This window comes from Oncorhynchus gorbuscha, linkage group LG23 (genome assembly GCF_021184085.1).
Source record: "Oncorhynchus gorbuscha isolate QuinsamMale2020 ecotype Even-year linkage group LG23, OgorEven_v1.0, whole genome shotgun sequence".
Classification (NCBI taxonomy): Eukaryota; Metazoa; Chordata; class Actinopteri; order Salmoniformes; family Salmonidae; genus Oncorhynchus; species Oncorhynchus gorbuscha.
The window spans coordinates 70,045,080-70,050,079 of NC_060195.1; positions in this window are offsets into that span (position 1 = coordinate 70,045,080).

A 5,000-nucleotide genomic window follows, 5' to 3' on the forward strand; every position below is an offset into this window, starting at 1 on the left:
GACCTCCAGTGGAGGGTTCTTCATGGAGCCCTGGCCACTAATAGCTGGTTGGCACGGGTTGATCCGGGAGTCAGACAGGGTTGTCCTTTCTGAGTCATGACTGTGAAACTGTGCACCATGTGTGTGTCAGGTTAATGCCATGAATGTCTCTGTCGGGATGTCTGTGTGAGAGGCTGGGGTTGGAGTTTACTGTTGGAATGTCTGTGTGAGAGGCTGGGGTTGGAGTTTACTGTTGGAATGTCTGTGTGAGAGGCTGGGGTTGGAGTTTACTGTTGGAATGTCTGTGTGAGAGGCTGGGGTTGGAGTTTACTGTTGGAATGTCTGTGTGAGAGGCTGGGGTTGGAGTTTACTGTTGGAATGTCTGTGTGAGAGGCTGGGGTTGGAGTTTACTGTTGGAATGTCTGTGTGAGAGGCTGGGGTTGGAGTTTACTGTTGGAATGTCTGTGTGAGACGCTGGGGTTGGAGTTTACTGTTGGAATGTCTGTGTGAGAGGCTGGGGTTGGAGTTTACTGTTGGAATGTCTGTGTGAGACGCTGGGGTTGGAGTTTACTGTTGGAATGTCTGTGTGAGAGGCTGGGGTTGGAGTTTACTGTTGGAATGTCTGTGTGAGACGCTGGGGTTGGAGTTTACTGTTGGAATGTCTGTGTGAGAGGCTGGGGTTGGAGTTTACTGTTGGAATGTCTGTGTGAGAGGCTGGGGTTGGAGTTTACTGTTGGAATGTCTGTGTGAGAGGCTGGGGTTGGAGTTTACTGTTGGAATGTCTGTGTGAGAGGCTGGGGTTGGAGTTTACTGTTGGAATGTCTGTGTGAGAGGCTGGGGTTGGAGTTTACTGTTGGAATGTCTGTGTGAGAGGCTGGGGTTGGAGTTTACTGTTGGAATGTCTGTGTGAGAGGCTGGGGTTGGAGTTTACTGTTGGAATGTCTGTGCGAGAGGCTGGGGTTGGAGTTTACTGTTGGAATGTCTGTGTGAGAGGCTGGGGTTGGAGTTTACTGTTGGAATGTCTGTGTGAGACGCTGGGGTTGGAGTTTACTGTTGGAATGTCTGTGTGAGAGGCTGGGGTTGGAGTTTACTGTTGGAATGTCTGTGTGAGACGCTGGGGTTGGAGTTTACTGTTGGAATGTCTGTGTGAGAGGCTGGGGTTGGAGTTTACTGTTGGAATGTCTGTGTGAGAGGCTGGGGTTGGAGTTTACTGTTGGAATGTCTGTGTGAGAGGCTGGGGTTGGAGTTTACTGTTGGAATGTCTGTGTGAGACGCTGGGGTTGGAGTTTACTGTTGGAATGTCTGTGTGAGAGGCTGGGGTTGGAGTTTACTGTTGAATGTCTGTGTGAGAGGCTGGGGTTGGAGTTTACTGTTGGAATGTCTGTGTGAGAGGCTGGGGTTGGAGTTTACTGTTGGAATGTCTGTGTGAGACGCTGGGGTTGGAGTTTACTGTTGGAATGTCTGTGTGAGAGGCTGGGGTTGGAGTTTACTGTTGGAATGTCTGTGTGAGAGGTTGGGGTTGGAGTTTACTGTTGGAATGTCTGTGTGAGACGCTGGGGTTGGAGTTTACTGTCGGGGTGTTTATCATTGGGGTACAGATATTCAAATAAGGAGAAGGCCTAATGTGTGTTGTTGAATCTTCTGTTTTGCTTTTTGGCTAACAAGGAGGATCGGGGTCAAAGGTCGGGTGGAAAACAGACCAATAAATATGATTTATTAATGGGATGGTCTCTGCGCGCCTTAGGGTGGTTATTTGAGTTATATGCAATTATAAACAGCGTAGAAATGTTTCAGGAGATATGCTGTGTCGGGGGAGGGGGGCTGTTTGTACAGCTGGGGAAGATGGGTTAGATGTATACGGTTGTAGAAGTGGTACGGTTATTGTGATGTGTGATGTTGTTTTGTATCGTGGGGTGGAGTGGGGTGGAGGGAGGGGGCTGTTTGTACAGCTGGGGAAGATGGGTTAGATGTATACGGTTGTAGAAGTGGTACGGTTATTGTGATGTGTGATGTTGTTTTGTATCGTGGGGTGGAGTGGGGTGGAGGGAGGGCTGTTTGTACAGCTGGGGAGATGGGTTAGATGTATACGGTTGTAGAAGTGGTGAGGTTTTGGTTATTGTGATGTGTTTTGTATCGTGGGGTGGAGTGGGGTGGAGGGAGGGGGCTGTTTGTACAGCTGGGGAAGATGGGTTAGATGTATACGGTTGTAGAAGTGGTACGGTTATTGTGATGTGTGATGTTGTTTTGTATCGTGGGGTGGAGTGGGGTGGAGGGAGGGGGCTGTTTGTACAGCTGGGGGAGATGGGTTAGATGTATACGGTTGTAGAAGTGGTACGGTTATTGTGATGTGTGATGTTGTTTTGTATCGTGGGGTGGAGTGGGGTGGAGGGAGGGGGCTGTTTGTACAGCTGGGGGAGATGGGTTAGATGTATACGGTTGTAGAAGTGGTGAGGTTTTGGTTATTGTGATGTTGTTTTATATCGTGGGGTGGAGTGGGGTGGAGGAAGGGGCTGTTTGTACAGCTGGGGGAGATGGGTTAGATGAGAGAGAGAGTTATTGTGATGTGTGAGAGAGAGAGTACAGAGGGGGAGAGAGAGAGAGAGAGAGAGAGAGAGAGAGAGACAGAGAGAGAGAGAGAGAGAGAGAGAGAGAGAGAGAGAGAGAGAGAGAGAGAGAGAGAGAGAGAGAGAGAGAGAGAGAGAGAGAGAGAGAGAGAGAGAGAGAGAGAGAGAGAGAGAGAGAGAGAGAGAGAGAGAGAGAGAGAGAGAGAGAGAGAGAGAGAGAGAGAGAGAGAGAGAGAGAGAGAGAGAGAGACAGAGAGAGAGAGAGAGACAGAGACAGAGAGAGACAGAGAGAGAGAGAGAGAGAGAGAGAGAGAGAGAGAGAGAGAGAGAGAGAGAGAGAGAGAGAGAGAGAGAGAGAGAGAGAGAGAGAGAGAGAGAGAGAGAGAGAGAGACTCTCTCTCCCTCTCAATTCTATTCAATTTAATTCAAGGGGCGTTATTATCATGGGAAACATGTGTTAACATTGCCAAAGCAAGTGAAGTAGACAAGTAAAATGATCAGTAAACATTACACTCATAGAAGTTCCAAAAGAATAAAGACAAACGTCGTATTATATATATCTCTCCCTGTCTCTCTCTATCTCTGTGTGTGTGTGTGTGTGGGCTATGTGTTGAAACAATGTGCACACTGTAGTGTTTCAGCAAATAGATATGGGAGTTTGGGAGAATGAGGGAGCTGTTCTGGGTGTAGAGAGCAGAACAGTGGAGAGGTGAGAGATTTAGTCTGAGGCCAAAATCGAACCCTATTCCCTCTATATAGTGCACTACTTTAGACCAGAACCCTATTCACTATATAGTGCACTACTTTAGGCCAGAGCCATATAGAACCCTATTCCTAAATAGTCCACTACTTTAGACCAGAGCCCTATAGAACCCTATTCCCTATATATAGTGCACTACTTTAGACCAGAACCCTGTTCCCTATATAGTGCACTACTTTAGACCAGAACCCTATAGAACCCTATTCCCTAAATTGTCCACTACTTTAGACCAGAGCCCTATAGAACCCTATTCCCTATATATAGTGCACTTCTTTAGACCAGGGCCATATAGAACCCTATTCCCTATATAGTGCACTAGTTTTCTGGGACCCCTAACACCATTTGGGACAGACCCAGACCGCCTGTGTTCCAGCAGTCTCCCGGGGCCGTAAAGAGCATCTGGAAAGAATGTGATAAATGTATTACATCATCTTTAAGCGCCGATCCACAGGAGACAAAGCTACCTGGCAACAGCAGAGCAGAGCCCCAAACACACCAGACATATGTCTCATTGTTGTGCTTCTTGGAGGTGTTTTTTGTCTTGAGGGGGGGATGACGAGGATGTGCTTGTCCTTTTAGTTCTCTGCAGATGTAGGCATCTGTTGTACCTCCCTTATCTCACCCTACACATTGACCCTATTCCCTAAATAGTGCACGATAGACAGACAGACAGACAGACAGACAGACAGACAGACAGACAGACAGACAGACAGACAGACAGACAGACAGACAGACAGACAGACAGACAGACAGACAGACAGACAGACAGACAGACAGACAGACAGACAGACAGACAGACAGACAGACAGACAGACAGACAGACAGACAGACAGACAGACAGACAGACAGACAGACAGACAGACAGACAGACAGACAGACAGACAGACAGACAGACAGACAGACAGACAGACAGACAGACAGATAGACAGATAGATAGATAGATAGATAGATAGATAGATAGATAGATAGATAGATAGATAGATAGATAGATAGATAGATAGATAGATAGATAGATAGATAGATAGATAGATAGATAGATAGATAGATAGATAGATAGATAGATAGATAGATAGATAGATAGATAGATAGATAGATAGATAGATAGATAGATAGATAGATAGATGACTTAAATGTATGTAAATGTAATAGATAGATAGATAGATAGATAGATAGATAGATAGATAGATAGATAGATAGATAGATAGATAGATAGATAGATAGATAGATAGATAGATAAAGAGAGACGGGTTGAATGAGCGAAAACTCTCAGAGAAGAAAGCCAGTCAGAGAAGTGCTGTAATTAAAATAAATCAAAGAGATTATATTCGGCGTGCAAACAAAGATCATACACATCCTCAGATGGAGAGAAAACGAGACCCTTAATTTCCACTACTGGTTGAATTCAAATCTAACAGACAAACATTGCTTCATCTCTTCAATAAATGATGAGTCTTTGATTCCAGAATGCTTCAGAACAGATGTACTCCGGAGTCTGTCTGTCACAAGCTCTTTGTATTCACACTGTCCTCTAATTCCTCTCCTGATTTTTACAATTAGGATTATTTTAATAAGGAAGTTATGATATTAAAATAAAATATAGCAAACCATGTTTTTACAGCTCACTATTTTAGATCATCTATATTTATAAGTGTATTCTTAATACTTGCTTATAGCAGTTCTTGGCTGTTTTTACTTAG